The sequence below is a fragment of the Bos mutus genome, chromosome 23, assembly GCF_027580195.1.
Source record: "Bos mutus isolate GX-2022 chromosome 23, NWIPB_WYAK_1.1, whole genome shotgun sequence".
In the NCBI taxonomy this organism is placed as follows: Eukaryota; Metazoa; Chordata; class Mammalia; order Artiodactyla; family Bovidae; genus Bos; species Bos mutus.
In genome coordinates this window covers 19,254,895-19,272,354 of record NC_091639.1, presented here as the reverse complement: position 1 = coordinate 19,272,354, position 17,460 = coordinate 19,254,895, and the positions used below count along the sequence as shown (strand labels likewise).

The following is a 17,460-nucleotide window of genomic DNA, read 5'->3' as shown; positions in this document are numbered from 1 at the left end:
CATATGTAGGTATATACATTCATTAGGTCAGGTTTCTAAATTGCACTATTCAAACCCTCCTCATCCTTACTAACTTTCCCCCCTGACATACCCGAACATGGACCTTTGGAGGCTACCAGTTTTCTGACCGTGGCTCTAGCAAGTCTGGAAGCTGCACAGGTACCATCATTAGAATAAAATTTAAAAAAAAATAAAAAAAAAAATAAAGAAAGAAAGAAAGAAAATTGAAAAAAAAAAAAAAATTCTTTCTGAAGACCAGCCATGATCGGAGCTAAGTTCCTGCTTCTCCTCAGGGAAAAGAAGCCCCAGGTGGAGAGAGAGTGGGGGCAGGGAGCGCCCCGTGCGCGCGGGAGGCCCCGGGGACCTTCCGCCTGGCGGGGGGTGCGGGGCGGGTTCCCAGATGTCCTCGAGCCGTCAGTAGTCAGTGACGCGGCGGGGAGGAGCCTTTTCCGAGATAACTGGACAGCAGGAACCGTTCCCGAGTACCAGTCCTGAGGCCTGGGCCGCGCCCAGGAGGTACCCCTTGTCCCCACGCGGTTCCCAGCCAGGCACCTCTCTCTGGTGGAGCCTATTTTCTCTTCCCTCAACTCTGGTGCCTCTCCCTCCCGCCCTTCCGAGTGCAGCCAGACTCCTGCTGTGCCTGCGTCTCCGGGGGCGCCTCCGCTCAGGCCCCCCGCCCGCCTCCCGCACACTCTTCCTCAGGTGCCGCAGGTGAGAAGGCCTCGCTCGCTCGCTCGCTGCCGGCGCGTCAGAGCCTTCAGCGCGCCGCCGGCTGCGCCTGCGCACTCGCGACAATTGCTAAAATACATTTATCTGCTTATGCTCTCAGTTACTGAGGAAGTATTTACACGTCTATTTTGGTTTTGAACTTGCTTTTTACTCCTTAGAATTTGTCAGTATTCTTGAGGCTGTTAGGAGTGCATGCAAATTTAACTTACTAAGATTTCAGAAGGGGCTTCCCTGGAGGCTCAGATGGTTTCTGATGAACTGAACCGTTTATATCTCTGGCAATGTTTATTGCTTATTCTTTTTCTATTGTCAGTGTGGCTCTGTCAGTGTTCTCTTGGTTAGAATTTGCCTGAAACCTCTTTTAGGCGTAGGTGACATATGGGGAGAGACATGTTTCAGTTCATAGAATTGAATTAATAATACTACTATGGACCTTTTTATGGTGTTGCGTTGGCTTATAGTGCTTTGAAAGTTGAGTTCTTTTGTACTATGGGCTGTTCGATGCTTTGGAATTTTACCTGAAGGAATCGTCTTCAGTTGCATTAGAAGTGGAGTCCTCTCTAGAGGGTCTTCATCTGCTTCTTCCAAGTTTATGAGAACTTCTAGTCTAGGATCACTGAAAATTAAATTCTTCTCCAGTTCTCCCAGGTAGTGTGAATTTAGGCTGAAAATATTGATGAAAGTTGAGTTCTTTTTTTTTTTTTTTCTCTCTCCTTTCTAAATTGATGGTTTAACCCACTGGGATACCAACTTTTTGGGAGAAGATGTATTAGATCCCTCAGGTTGGGCAGGCTCTGGGCTGTGTCTCTGGAGCCTTTTTGAGGCTATGACTTCAAAGCTGAATCTTCGTTTCCCCTTCCCCTCTTGTCTGGTAAATGCCTGGAGATAGTGCTCCCTCGATATTGCTCAGTCCTTGGTTTGAGAAGCGCTTACTTCTTCTGTGACAGCTCATTGACTCTTCTAAGGTTTTTATCTGTTTTTAGTTGTTTTCAGCACGAGGGTCCTTTCAGTATTTAACCCACCACCTCACTGGAAAGAGAATCTAAATTTAGTGGGTAGCACATCAAATTCTCTTAGGCTGCTTGTTTATGCATTCTTCCCTCTCAAGTAATTATATTTCTCAGGACACTACAATTGAGAAATTTTGTTTTCTTTAACTGATTTTCATAAAGAAAAGTTGGGAGGGTGAAAGGCTTTTAGTATGTGGTAACTGTTTTAGTAACTTTTTAGCTTGGACCAGTTTTGAAAGAGAACATTAGAACATTTTGAAGAGAACACTACAAACCATTTACTAGGAACTGCCTAGGAAAAGTGAATTTTTAAAAAAGCTTTATCTTTTACTTCCCTTTAGAATATATTTCCCTTCTAGAAGCCTTCTTCCAAAAGTAAAATCACACAAACATGCTGTGTTGAGTTGGTTGGTTGGTTGCCCCACCATCCAAAGATATGTCTAGTCAGAACCTCTGAATGTGACTTTATTTGGGAAAAGGGTTTTTGTTGATACAATTAAGTGACGAATTTTAAGGTGAGATTATCCTGGGTTATCTGGGTAGACCTGACTCTGAATCCAATGGCAGATGTCTTTATAAGAACAGAAAAGCACACAGACGAGAAGAGGAGAAACAGAAGAAGGTAATTTAAAGATGGAGGCAGAGACTGAAGTGACAATCTATGAGCCAGGAGCTGCCAAGGATTGCCAGCACTGAAGCTAAGAGGCAGGAACAGATTCTTCTTACAGCCTTCAGAAGGAACCAACCTGTTGATACCTTGATTTAAGACTTCTGGCTTCTAGACCTGTGAAAGCTTACATTTCTGTTATCCTAAGCTACCCAGTTTGTCATGCTTAGTTATGGCATCTCTAAGAAGCTTGTAACCAAGTTTGGAGGCTCTTTCTGCTCCAATAGTTTTGAAAAGCCTGCAATTGTTTCCCTTCAAGCATAAGTAAGGAATAATAATCAGGTGAGACTGGAGAAGGAAATAACAACTCACTTCAGTATTCTTGCTGGGAAATCCCATGGACACAGGAGCCTGGCAGGCTAGAGTCCATGGAGTCACAAGAGTTGGACACGCCTTAGCAACTAAATCAACCAGTCAGGTGAGAGAACTGGCATAGAAGATCTCTGGGAGCCTCTCTCAACTTCAAGAGTTTCCTGGTTATGAGGATTAAATGCAGTGTTTGGTTAATACTTTATACATATATAAAGCCTTTCCTGACTATTACCATTATTCTTTTCTTTTTTTTTTTTTACATAACTAGCATTCAGACTTTGCATTTGTCATCAGCCTCCTCTTCATCTTCAACTGTCCAGTTGTTTTTATTGTTTGATCCTTCCTCCTACTCCTTCATGCCCCTTCTCTCTTCTTACATAAACAATTGAAATAAGGCTCTCTGCAACTTCCCAGAGTGACTCTGAACTTGACAGAGAAGTAATTTTTATCCAGTGAAGACCAACCACAAAATAGCTCCTGGAATTTGTACAGCAAATTATAACTTAGGACTCAATTTTGCACATTTTGTTTATCAGCATGGTAGCATTCTTGCCTGGAAAATCCCCTGGATGGAAGAGCCTGGTGGGCTGCAGTCCATGGGGTCGCTAAGAGTCGGACACGACTGAGGGACTTCACTTTCACTTTTCACTTTTATCCATTGGAGAGGGAAATGGCAACCCACTCCAATGTTCTTGCCTGGAGAATCCCAGTGACGGGGGAGCCTGGTGGGTTGCCATCTATGGGGTCGCACAGAGTCAGACACGACTGAAGCGACAGCAGCAGCAGCAGCAGCGGTATTATCATGACCACTTTATAAGAACAGTTTTTTCTCTAGGTAGAATCCAAGAAGTAACTGGATCTGGGAGGAACCTTGGTGCTACTGGCCTGACTGTTTCATTCACTGATTAAACAGTTCTTGAGTAACTATAATGTACTAGATTGAAAGAGTTTCTGGAAATTCAATTGTAATCAATATGTTCCAGGCTTAATCTGGTGGTGAGCAAACATATTTCACTCCCAGCAATAGTGTAGCAATTTTGTAGCATTAATAAAGTGGATACTAATTTTAAAGCAAAGTAATTATAAGAGTTGGAATACATATATATAAAGAAAGCTGAGTGCCGAAGAATTGATGCTTTTGAACTGTGGTGTTAGAAAAGACTCTTGAGAGTCCCTTGGACTGCAAGGAGATCCAACCAGTCCATCCTAAAGGAAATCAGTCCTGAATATTCATTGGAAGGACTGATGCTGAAGCTGAAGCTCTAATACTTTGGCCACCTGATGTGAAGAACTGACTCATTGGAAAAGACTCTAATGCTGGGAAAGATTGAAGGTGAGAGAAGAAGGGGATGACAGAGGATGAGATGGTTGGATGGCATCACTGACTCAATGGACATGAGTTTGAGTAAGCTCCAAGAGTTGGTGATGAACAGGGAGGCCTGGCATATTGTAGTCCATGGGGTGCAAAGAGTCAGACACGACTGAGCTACTGAACTGAACTGAACTGAATTATAAGTAGGATTTTTTTTTGCACACTCCAAATCAAAAGAAGTAAATGAACAATGTGTTGTACAGCCCTATTTATGTTGGTACCCATAAGTCGGCATGTGTGCAGGTTCTGTTGCTTCAGTTGTGTCTGACTCTTTGCGACCATATGAACTGTAGCCTTGGAAAAGGCAATGGCACCCCACTCTAGTACTCTTGCCTGGAAAATCCCATGGATGGAGGATCCTGGTAGGCTGCAGTCCATGGGGTCACGAAGAGTTGGACATGACTGAGTGACTTCACTTTCACTTTTCCTTTTCATGCATTGGAGAAGGAAATAGCAACCCACTCCAGTGTTCTTGCCTGGAGAATCCCAGGGAAGGGGGAGCCTGGTGGGCTGCCGTCTATGGCGTCACACGGAGTTGGACACAGCTGAAGCGACTTAGCAGCAGCAGCAGAACTGTAGCCTGCCAGGCTCCTCTGTCCCTAAGATTCTCCAGGCAAGAATAGTGGAGTGGGTTACCATGCTCCCCTGTAGGGGATCTTCCTGACCCAGGGATCAAACCTGCATCTCTGACATCTCCTGCATTGGCAGGTGAGTTCTTTATCACTAGGGCCACCTGGGAAGCCCCACCCATAAATGTACTTTATGTCTAATTGCCGTATTCACAGAAGGATGTGCCCTAATTTATTTGCTCATTCCTCTATTGGTTATTTTAATACTTTGTTTTCAACAGACTTTTTTTTGTACAAATGCTAAAGCACTTCTTTAAAAAAAAATCATACTTGAAGCAGAATTGCTGAATCAAAGGATACTCACATTTAAAATTTGCTAGATACTGTCAAATTTCCCCCCAAAGCTACCAGTTTATACCCCTGTGACTATTATGTGCATACACCTTTCCCAAGGTGCTCATCAACAGTGAATAATATTCATCTTTAAAATTCTGTCAAACTGAAGAGTGAGAAATAACTCAGTCTTGTTTTAATTGATGGGAGGAGGGCAGAGGAGAAGGTTAGGGGAGATTTTCCCTTTCTTCTCTTTAAATCTGTTGGGAGACAAATCTGGATGGCCTGGGTACCCATCTCCTTCTGCCAGGCTGAGCTGACCAGAGCCATCTGCAAAGGGGCAGCACGGCTTTTGGCTGGTGCAGCATTCTGGGTGTACAGAAGCACTTCAAGACTGTTCCAGGGCCTTCCACGTGCAGACTTTGACCTTCGGCGTGGACCCAGGCCCTCAGCATGCATTCTCCCTCTTCTGCTTCTTGGACCTAGAAATCCTGTCATTCATTTCCCATTGTCGAAAGAACCCAAGTACTCCATAGGTTAACCTATATTTGCAACAACCTAAATGTGTCACGTGGATATATCTTTGGTGTGAGGTCAAGTCCTTTCTTTTGTGAATCCAGACTTCTCTCAGAGGCTGGCCCTTCTTGGCTACATGTTTGCCGTGGTGGGTGCAGACCATTTCTACCTGGCCCCGGTAGTCCCCGCAGTGAGAGTTGGGGGATTCCATGTGCTTTATTTCTTCTGTGTAAATTTTCTCTAATTGGACTCTGTGGGGCTACTGCTGTGTGTCTGTAGCCTCCTAGCCTGACAAGATCTGTAAGGTTTTCCTTTTATACTAACAGAAACTTAATTTAAGCATCACTTGAGTACTTTTTCCCCCAGTAATGAAAACAGTCATTTATTATGCTCACAGAGCCTATAGGTCAGGCTCTGTGGTCAGGCATTCTCAATTAGTTCATAGCGGCAGGGGCAGCTTGTTTCTGCAACGTGCTCTCTGGAGCCTCAGATGGAAGACTTGAGCAGGGGTGGGATGAAGGGATGGAGCCCTTGGAAAGCTTACTCCTTCACATGCCCGGGGTGGATGGAGCCTGAGTCCTCAGCTGGAGTGGCCAGACACCTGCATGTCATTCCTTCATGTGGCCCAGGCTTCTTCCTAACGTGGTGACTGGCTTCCAAGGACAGGCTCCAAAGAGTGGGCCAGGTAGAAGCTGTATGATTTTAGATCCAGCTTCAGAAGCCACGAAGCACCAATATGTCATATGCTCCATTGTTTGGAGCAGTCCCAAGCTCCCACCCATATGCCAGTGGAGGAAACACAAATCTCCGTGAGAGGAATGTCAATCACCTTGTGAGAACAGCCACGTGGGAAGGTGCTGACATCTTTGGAAATACAAACGTACCACTTTCCCTAATTCCTGGGAACGCATTCTTTCAGTTTCCAAACTGGAAGATACTTGGTCAGATATTTCCCCTCCACACAGAAAAATGTAATATGAGCTTCCCAGGTGATGCTAGTGGTGAAGAACCCATCTGCCAATGCTGGAGACATAAGAGACAAGACACAGGTTTGATCCCTGGGTTGGGAAGATCTGTTGGAGGAGAGCATAGCAATCCGCTCCAGGATTCTTGCCTAGGAAGTCCCATGGACAGAGGAGCCTGGCGGGCTAAGTCCATGGGGCAGCAAAGACTCGCCACATACACCCCCCAAAAATGTAATATAAGATTGGACCTGCTGAAACGATGAGGGGATCACACATTTATCTCCCTAGAGTCTAGTTCTAGTAGCTTTTAAATCATATATCTTTCATTTATTGTAGCTGCCCTGGAAGTAAATATCTTAAGAAAAATGATTTCGCTTATATTTATTATGACCTTTACTGACCTAAATCTAACTCTACATAAAGTTAGTATGTTCCTCTTGGTGCTTTCTCAATACTTAGGGTGGTCACCAGGAAGCTAAGTGGCTACAAATGAGGTCAAATCTGATGCAAGACCCAACCGTTTGAACAGGATAGCCACATTTCTTGCAAATGGTATTCTTTAAGTAGTGGTCAGTGTCACATATTCTTCATTCAATTTAGTTCTGAAAGAATGTATGCATCAGGTTTTTGGTGTTTGTTTTTTTTTTCCCCTTATAACTTGACTTGAATTTCTGATCCTGGAAATTATAGTTACAGTATACAACATCTACCCTTTCCAAATGGAAAATCCTGCTTCTCCATGTTTACATAAGACATACAGTTCTAGGCGGTTTGGAAACTAGAAATGAAACAGGCCTCAGAAGGAATAGAGATAAAACCCAGAGCTACAGTCTTCACAGCATCAAGGGGGAGGAGCCTAAGTTCTCAGACCTGAGAAACAGTGCTCTTATCTTCATGTGCTAGATGCCCCTGGCCCTGTGCATCAGATCAGGGGGTCAGTTCAAGAAACTCTGGTCTTGAACTTGAAGGAGAAGAAGAACTCAAAGAACTAAATGCAAACTTCTGCTTCTTAGGGCTACAGTTCTGCAACTTGAAAAAAAAAAGATGATTTCCTTCAACTTGCTCTTCTCTCCATCGACAGCGGGGCAGGTCTGTGTCATCACTCTCCTTTAAGGTACTGTCCAGCTCCATTCCCCAGCACACACAGTGATGATGATCCAGTCAATTCTGGCGAGCCTGCAGCTACCAGCACAGCATGCGTGTAGGTAGTAGGGCTCAATATGGCAGCATTCAACTGCACAGAAGCCAGGTGTCACAACAGAGGAAGAGAACGTGTGTCCTCCTCCGGGTATGTTTCAATCTTGATGCATCACCGGAAGAGGGCACGCCTGGTGCTTTATTAAGAGGGAAACTGAATAAGGTAATGTGCTTTATTGATGTTGGCTTGTTTGGAAAATAGGAATCCATTTAGCCTTAAGTTTTAACTTTTTAATCCACAGGTTGAATATTTGAGGTGTGGCTCAAAATTTATGATTACTGGTTACATCAACATTAACATAATCAAATCTTGCTCTTTTTGTTTAACGGGTAGTAGTGTATCTTTTCTTGTCCTTTTATTTTCTACTTCCTGTATTGTAGTTGTTTAGTCCCTAAGTTGTGTCTGGCTCTTGCGACCCCATGGAATATGGCCTGCTAGGCTCCTCCGTCCGTGGCATTTCCCAAGCAGTAATACTGGAGTGGGTTACCATTTCCTTCTCCAGGAGATCTTTCCAGGTGAGGGATTGAACCTGTATCTCCTGCTTTGGCAAGCAGATTCTCGTACCACAAGCCACCAGGGAAACCTCTCCTGTATTGTATCTGAAATGAATTTCTTACAGACAGCATATTGTCGATTCATGGCTTTTCATTCCCTTTGCCAATTTCTGTCTTGTAATTACTGTATTTGAACTACTTATATTTAAGGTAATTGTTTTGTTTGTTTTTGTTTCTTGTTTGTGTGTTTTTTTCTTGTTTGTTTGGCTGTGCCACCCACATGGCTTGTGGGATCTTAGTTCCCCAAGCAGGGATAGAACCTTGCCCCTTGAACCTGTGCACCCTGCAGTATAAGCACGGAGTCCCAACCTGTGGACTGCCAGGAAGTCCCAAAAGTAATTATTAACTTGTTAGGGCTTCTATATTGCATTCTAGTTAGTTTTTGTCTGATTTTTGCTCCTTGGTTTCTCTTTGTGTACCTTCCTTTGGTTGCTTGAACATGTTTTGATTTCATCTTGACTGGAACTGAGAGCTTCATTGAATAATTTTTTTATTGTGGCAAAATACATGTAAAACATAAAATTCACAATCTTATCTGTTTTTGAGTATACACTCCGTGGCCTTAAGTACATTTGCAGGGTTGTGTAACAATCACTACTATTCGGGAACATTTTCATCAACCCAAACAGAAGCTATGTATTCAGTAAGCAATATCTTTTTTATCAACTCAAACAGAAGCTATGTACCCATTAAACAATAAGTTCCTACCCTCCAGTCTTTGGTACCTCTGTTTTACAGTGTTTCATCTAATTGAAATTGTACAATATGTGTCCTTTTGTGTCTGGCTTATTTCACTTAGCATAATGTTTTCAAGTTGCACCCATGTGGTAGCATGTATCAGAGTTTCATTTCTTTCTAATGACTGAATAATATTGCATTGTATATATACCACCTTCTACTTAGCTCATCTGTGGATGAACTCGGGCAGTTTCCACCTTGTGGCTGTTGTGAATAATGCTGCTAAGAACATTAGTATGCAAATATCTGTATGAGTCCCTGCTTTTTGGATGTATACCTATGAACTGAGTTGCTGGATCATAAAGAATAAGTTTTTAAAACACGAGATGTTCTCCAAATATTCTGTGACAGCAAGGAAACTGATTGTCCCAGAACTCAGAAAAGAAAGGTGAGAACAATGTCATAGAACAAACACTCCTTGAGTTCTCCTTTATGACGTGATGTTGAGGAGTTCCTCAGAGTTCTTCAGTCACTCCTCTTACCATCTCTTGAGTCTTTCAGCAGTATGGGTGGTGAGGTGACCTAACAGGTCTCTCTATGCAGGGGATGCTACTTGGTGAACCAGGATCAGGTTAGAGGAAGGCAAGGGTTTCCAGAAAACCTTTTTCAGGACATAGTTTGGAGAAGGCTTATAAATTCCATAATATTAGAGTTTTTTGAGTCAAGAATCAGAAAGAACTCAGTTTCATGGATATAGAAACTGGATTTCCATTACCATATTTGCCACTAACTGTGCACCAAACTGTAGGAAAGTGACTTAACCCCATCCAATATGGGAGGGAGAAGAGCAGGAGGGTTGAACTGGATACTGTAAGGTCTCTTTCAGCTCTGAGCATCTGTGTTTTTTAACTTTTGTAGATCTCTTTTTCTCTAGATCAAATTTTTATATAATGCCTTGATTCTATTAATAGGTCCAGGCTTGGTAGATTTGTGGAATGAACTAACACCAAATGTCTCATCCCAGGAATTCTTTTTTGTTTTTCATCCTGGAAACTCTTGTTTATGTCTGTCCTGTCATACATCTGTTTAGCTCAAAATATGTGCCCTGAGTTTATCTAATATAACAAATATACCCATACTACTGGCCAGAGTTATTGGGTATTGCCACACTGGAGATGTATTTTATATTATAAAACGTCAGAATAACAATGGTTTTCTTAAAACCATTTGCTCTCCTTAGCTGTTTTCCACAAATATTCTCACCCTTCACAAGCATCCAGCTCTTTCTATAAACCCTTCTTCTGGTTTTGACTGAATTTCCCCTAGAAATTATAGTAATATAGATTTAGAAGTATCCTGGCCCTCATTTCCCTCTGAGGACAAACCTAAACAGCATATTAAAAAGCAGAGACATTACTTTGCTGACAAAGCTCTGTCTAGTCAAAGCTATGGTTTTTCCAGTAGTCATGTATGGATGTGAGATTTGGATCATAAAGAAAGCTGAGTGCTGAAGAATTGATGGTTTAAACTGTGGTGTTAGAGAAGACTCTTGATACTCCCTTGGACTGCAAGGAGATCAAACCTGTCAATCCTAAAGGAAAGCAGTCCTGAACATTCATTGAAAGGACTGATGTTGAAGCTGAAGCTCCAATAGTTTGGCCACCTGATGCGAAGAACTGACTCATTAAAAAGACCCTGATGCTGGGAAAGATTGAAGGCAGGAGGAGAAGGGGACAACAGAGGATGAAATGGTTGGATCGTATCACTGACTCAATGGACATGAGTATGAGCAAGCCCTGGGAGTTGGTGATGGACAAGGAAACCTGGTGTGCTGCAGTCCGTGGGGTCGGAAAGAATCACGACTGAGCAACTGAACTGGCCTTCTTTTCCCTCTGAGGACAGGCTTAGTGTCCCTCTTTGTTATTTTTACAGCATTCAAAAATATGCACCATTCTAGGTGTTAGGGATATAGCAATGGGCTGACAAGCATGACCCCTGCTTTTACTTAGCTTAATGTCGAGGGATGAAGACAGATTTTTGAATAAATAATAATAGGTGTGCTGGATATTAAGGAGAAATGCAAAGTTCTGCATGCTATAGGATATATTTTTTAAATATTTATTTATTTAATTTGGGGAGTGCTACGCTGAGTCTTCCTTGCTGTGTGCAGACGTTCTCCAATTGTGGGGAGCAGGGGCTACTCTCCAGTTGCCATTCATGGGCTTCTCATTGCGGTGGCTTCTCTTGTTGCAGAGCACGCCTCTAGGCTTCAGTGGTTGCAGCATGTGGGCTCAGTTGATGTAGTGCACTGGCTTGGTTGCCCTAAGTCATGTGGGATCCTCCCCAACCAGGGATGAAACCCATGTCCTCTGCAGGCAGGTGGATTCTTAATCCCTAGAACACCAGGGAAGTCCCACTGTAGGATATAATATGGGGTTTTAACTGAATCTGTGGGTATCAGAAATTTCTAGATGAAGTAACATTTAAAGTGAAACCTGAATTGGAGTTAGGCAAAGATGATGAAGGAGGACATTCAAGCAGAAGGAACAGTTGAAAGGGAAAATGTCCACTGAACTTTAGAAGAACAGTAAGGTTAAACTGGCCAGAGTGGAGAGAGGGAAGAGAGTGGTAGGAGAAAAGACTGGAGAGGCAGGCACAAGTCTGACCAGGATGCAAGTTATTAGTCATACTAAGTATTTTGGACTTTATCCTCAAGGAAGTTGGAAATCATTCAGAGTTTAAGACAGAAATGAGACAGAATTAAATCTGACATTTACAAAGGTCTTTTGGTTGTAATGTAGCAAGTAAGTTGAAGGCAGGTTGGCAAGAGAAGTGGCAGAAAGCTTAGTTAGGATGTTCCTGCTGCAGTTGGATGAGAACGATATGGGCTTGGACCTCTGTTCATTTGGAGGTGACAGGCCTTGATGTTTCTTAGAAATCAAGGGAGGAGGGGGGACAAAAAGGCAAGAGTGATTCTGTGAAGACTCAAAAGGAGAGCAGCGTGTTTCAAACAGGAGAACATTGTCAGTTGGAGCTGAGCTATCCAGTAAAGGGATGACTGAAAAGCATTGTTTGGATTTCATGATGTGGAAGATATTGCTGCCTTAAGACGGAGTGAAGGGGGTAAAATTCATATGGGGTAGCTCGAGGGGTCAATGGAAAGTAAAGAGAAAGGAGGATCAGAAACAGTGAGTGAGTACTATTTTCCACTGTTTTGGCTGTGAAAGTGAAGAGAATCATTGCTGGGAGATACTTGGTGAGTTAAGAATGAATACTTTTCAAACTAGGAGAGGCTTGCTTATACACATGTATGTATGTGCTTGTGCTCAGTTGTGTCTGACTCTTTGCAGCCCTATGGACCATAGCCCACCAGGCTCCTCTGTCCATGGGATTTTTCAGACAAGAGCACTGGGGTGGGTTGCCATTTCCTCCTCCAGGGGATCTTCCTGACCCAGGGATCAAACCCCAGTCTCCTGCATTGCATGTGGATTCCTTACCACTTGAGCCATCAGAGAAGCCCTGTATATACATAAATATACATAAATGCTAAAATGGAGTAGCAGGTAGAGGGGAGAGTGGAAGCGTTAGGAGAGAAAAGGACAAAGCCAAAGGTTCCTGGGATTATGGATTGCAGGAGCAATTCTGGAGCCAAGGTGGAGGAGTTGGTCACTTGTCAAATTTTGCTGACATTTTCCGATTAGATGTCTGTCTCTTTCACTAGGCTGTGAACTCCTGAAAATCAGGGAATGTACCTTCTTTGTTTGTTTGTTTCTTTTTTTGGCTGCATTTAGTGGGATCTTAGTTTCCTGACCAGGGATTGAACTGTGCCCTCAGCAGTGAAAGCGAGGAGTCTTAACCACTGGACTGCCAGGGAATTCCCTTTCCTTGATTTTCTATCTCTAGCACTCAGTCTAAGATTCACCACCCAAAGTTTCTCTGTGCGTGTTTAGCTGAACTGTGAGTCCTTTGTGGTAGGAAGACCACAGATGTTTTCCTTTAAGGGTACAGACTAAACGCCTTTAAAGGATTGGGATCAAGTTGAGAGTAGGCTTCTGAAATAGAATTGTTTAAATGACCAAGAGCTGTGGAATGGCAGAGTTGTCTGGCAGTTGTGAGGCTAATACTTTGGGTTTACAGCTGATGGGAAGGCCTCAGCTGAAATTAATCAAGGGGAGATCAAGAGCAACCTATAACACACAAATCAGGAATAGCTAAAAAAATGAACTCCCTCCATCTTGGTTTTCTCCTTGGTCCAGAAAAGAAGAACAATCCAACAGCAGGATTGCACAGGAACCTTTAGGAAAAGCAACAACGCTTGCTCCTGTGGAGTCCTGTTTTCACCACTGGGGTCTAACTGTTTGCTCAGACTATGAACGGAACAACAAATAGCTGACCTCTAATGTTCCTCCATCCATTTTCTTTTACGTCTTGTACAAATTGAGACATTAAACTAATTCAAGTGAAACAATTACATTAGAATGATTCTTCTGTATTGGCAGGGATGACATGAACATTGATGAGCAAATGTTATCCCCTATTTATTTGTTTTCCTGAAATTTCAAAATGTTTGATATTTATGTGACTTTCTCCTAGGAATGAGAAAAGGAAATGAAAGTGGCGCTTTAGTGTTCTGTAGGAAGGGAAAATGGAAGCAGGATGAAAAAGACATATGGATTTGGTTGCAGAAGCAAACTAGTTAATACTTCTAAGAAGGGAATATGCTGAGGATCTGTTTGTTGAACCAGTATTATTAAAATTTACAGGGTGCCCCTGGCCTAGGTTCTTCTTTCCATATATTGGAAATAAAAAGAAGATACTGCTTGACTTTTGGACCTCATAATCTAGAATGCTCACAGTCTTAGAATGAATTCAAGTTTCACTGATACTATTCGGGGAGAGAGTTCTTTAGGTTCTAGTAAATGGAGCATACACATAAAGACCTCCTTGCAAATGGGGAGAAAGAATGATTTTATTACTCAGTACAAGTACTCTATAAATCCCAGTATAGACTTTTTTGATAAAAGCCAGATTGCAGAACATGTCTGAGGACAGAGGCTTATGCAGGGTCCTTAGTCTTTATCCTGGGTTTCTGCTAGAGGACTCGCACATCCCAGTGTGTCTGTGGAGATATTACTGGTCTTGCGGAGGGGATTCTGAGTCCAGCCAGTAGGCTAGAAAAGGACCCCAGGCCTCCCCTCGTCACTGGCCCATTCCTCAGTGGTCTTGCCCACTCATGAACTTGATCTTGCAAATGCCAGTGTCTGGTTGTTCAGATTAGTCTTTTTCCTTTCTCTTGTGTGCCATGGAAACACAAGAAGTGGGACATGTGTTTTCCCCTATCCTGACATGAGAAGAAGGGTTCTTTGAGATTTGCTGGATCCTCACAGCAAATCCCTCCTTCTACTTGAGGTTTTGCTGTCTGGAAACAAATGAGTGAGAAAGACAGTCTCTGTAATGAGGTCAGTAAGGTAAGGGAGCCTGGAAAACAGGAGCGTTTAAGGTCAGGTAGAAAAGAAGGAGAAAAACAAACCAAACCAAAGAGAGCTAGAACAAAACAAAAGCAGAGCGTAATGGAGACCCAGGAGAGAATGTATTTCATTCTCAGATTTCTAGAGAATAGTAGTTTCAAGAAGGAGGTAGGCAGCAGTACTGGGTGTAATAATGAGGTCAAGGTAATAATGAAATAAGGACTGACAACTGCTCAGTGCCCTTCACAGTGTGGAAGCTACTGATGGCCTTTGTCCTAGTGGATTGGTGGGAAAAGCCAGATGCCGTGGGGGAGGAATAAAGTTAGCGAACTGAGAGGAGAAAGAAGGGTAGCAAGAAACTTCACAGATGGGGAAAAAGAAAGAGAGGATAGTTGGTGAAAGATGTTATCATCTCAGGGAGGTTTTTTGTTTTATTTTGTTTTGAACATTCATTTATTTATTTGGCTGCACTGGGTCTTATTTGTGGCACACGGGGTCTGTAGTTGCAGCATGCAAACTCTTTGTTTTGGCACGTGTGATCTTGTTCCCGGGCCAGGGATAGAACCTGGGCTTCCTGTACTGGGAGCACGGAGTCTTAGCTACTGAACCACCAGGGACATCCCAGGGAGGTTTTTTTTTATTAGGACAGTGACTAGAGGTGTAGAGACAAACGGTGTTGTGTGGGTGAGCAGCAGCAGCAGCAGTGGGTGAGCTCCGGGAGATAACGAATCTTCCACTAGCGAAGGCTGGAGGTCTTCTTTAGGGAATGGAGTGTTCTGTTAAAGGAGATTTTCACCAAAGAGTTTGAGGCTGTGAGAACTAGGGTACTGTGGAACTGATTTTTTGAAGGCATAGTTGAAAAGTGAATATTCTAAGTCCTTGTAAGTCTGAAAAATCTTTATTTTATCACCTTGCTTGGATTACAGATAGGCTGTAGAATTCTCCCTCAAAATTGTGTAAATATGCTTCCAGGTGGTTCCCTGGCATTCAGTTTACAAATTAGAGGACGGATGTCAGCAGGTTTCTTTTCCCTGTCTGGTTCTCAATTTGGGAGTGACTTTTGGTGGAGGGAGTAGGGTAGGGTAGAGGCATGGTGTGGAAGCTTGTGGGATTTAAGTATTTTTTTTATCATTTGTAAATTTCATCGGATTATCTATAGGATGCCTTTTTTTTTCAGTATTCCTGAAATCGTTAGATTCTTTAAATATGAAATCAACTTTTTCTTCAGTTCAGAGAAGTTCCATTCTTTCCTTGATTATTTCTTCTTCATTTATTTTCTTTTCTCCTTCTGGACTTCCTGTTATACAGAAATTAGTTATCACTGGTTTTTCTTCCTGATATTTTTTCCTATTTTTTCTCTCTCACTTTCTCTTTCTCTTTCACTCTTTTCTCTATTGTTATTTTAGATTCCTTAAATTGATTTCCTCTGTCACAGATTTTAGATTTGGTTTTTGACATATTATGCTGCTACTTAAAGCCACTCCTTATTTTGTTTTGTCTGAACACTCATGGTTTTATTTATTTTTGAACTTTTTGTTCTCTTATTGCCCCCCTTTTTCATACCTCCTGTTTCATTTACTCATCTTCCTGAATGTCACCCTGTCCTTGGAGATTAAATAAAATGTCTAATTCCCAATTCCATACCTGATGAGTAGGTCTCCAAACCTGCCCACCAGAAATTTAAAGTATGTATAGAGACAAAGGGTATTGTGTGAGTGAGTGCTGGGAGATTACGAATCTTCCACTACAGAACGCTGGAGGGCTTCTTTGGGGGAATAGAGTGTTCTGTTACAGGGGGTTTTCATCGAACCAATATGACTGGGTTCAGTCATGTATTCAGTGCAAATGGTCTCAACACCCTACTCTCTTGAGGCTACAGACTTGAACAGCTCCCACTTCAGGAACGGTGGGCAAACATGTATTTAAGGAGGGGAAGGGGCGATGAACTTCCTGTTGCCCATCCAGCTCAAGGACCAACGGGTGGTCATGTCCTCCTGAATGGGGGGTCATTCCTGTCTCTCTTATTACCACCCACTTTCATCTGTTTGTGCTAGTTTAAGAACTTCTTCCTTTTTTTAATTGGGGAAAATCGTTTAATGATATAGCACAATGTTCAGGATAGAGAAAAATCAGGTTACAAATAGTGTAAGTGATATGATCTTTCTTATTGTATGTATAAATACATATATATACACATATATTCATATACTTATATACATATATAGATGTATATCAACACATAGAAAGAGAAAAGATTATATATCAGAATGTTAATGTTATTTAACTCTGGGTGGTGAAATTATCGGTGGCTTTAATTTTCTTTTTGTTTATCTGTAATTTCTGAATTTTCTCCAATAAGCGTATTATTTTTTCATTGAGAAAAAAAAAATAGAATTACTTTTCTTTTAAGGAATCTGAGCATTCTCCAAAATAACACAGCCAAAGAATTTCCTTCTTTTGTATCCAGTTTCCTTTGTTTCTTTGTCAATACATAAGTGAAAAAAGTGCTGCCAAACCTGTTACCACCTGGGCCAAACCTAAATCAAACCCCTTATGATTATACAGTGGATGTGAAGAATAGATTCAAGGGATTAGATCTGCCACACAGAGTGCCTGAAAAACTCTGAACAAAGGTTTGTAATATTATACAGGAGGCAGTGACCAAAAGCATCCCAAAGGAAAGGAAATGCAAGAAGGCAAGGTGGTTGTCTGAGGAGGCTTTACAAATAGCTGAGGAAAGGAGAGAAGTGAAAAGCAAGAAAGAAAGGGAAAGACTATATCCAACTGAATGCAGAGTTCCAGAGAATAGCAAGGAGAGGTAAGAAATCCTTCATAAGTGAACAGTGCAAAGAAATAGGGGAAAACAATAGAATGGGAAAGACTAGAGATCTCTTCACGAAAACTGGAGCTATCAAAGGAACAATTCTTGCAGGGATGGGCACGATAAAGGACAGAACCAGTAAGGACGTTAACAGAACCAGAAATTAAGAAGAAGTGGCAAGAATATACTGAAGAACTATACAAAAAAGGTCTCAATGAACTTGATAACCACTATGGTGTGGTCACTTATCTAGAACCAGACATCCTGG

General features: G+C 42.2%; 1 protein-coding gene across 4 annotated transcripts in view; it reads left to right on the top strand.

The window, feature by feature from the left end:
* Positions 1-437: 437 nt before the first annotated feature.
* LOC102272785 (cytidine monophosphate-N-acetylneuraminic acid hydroxylase) overlaps positions 438-17,460 on the top strand; it is an 82,868-nt gene continuing 65,845 nt past the window's right edge. For 2 of the 4 annotated variants that reach the window (XM_070361449.1, XM_070361455.1), the window contains exon 1: positions 440-711. The gene's annotated coding sequence lies outside the window, so the exon portion shown is untranslated. Of the gene's footprint in view, positions 712-17,460 lie in introns of all 4 variants that reach the window. The other 2 variants (XM_070361454.1, XM_070361453.1) reach the window with 2 other exon arrangements.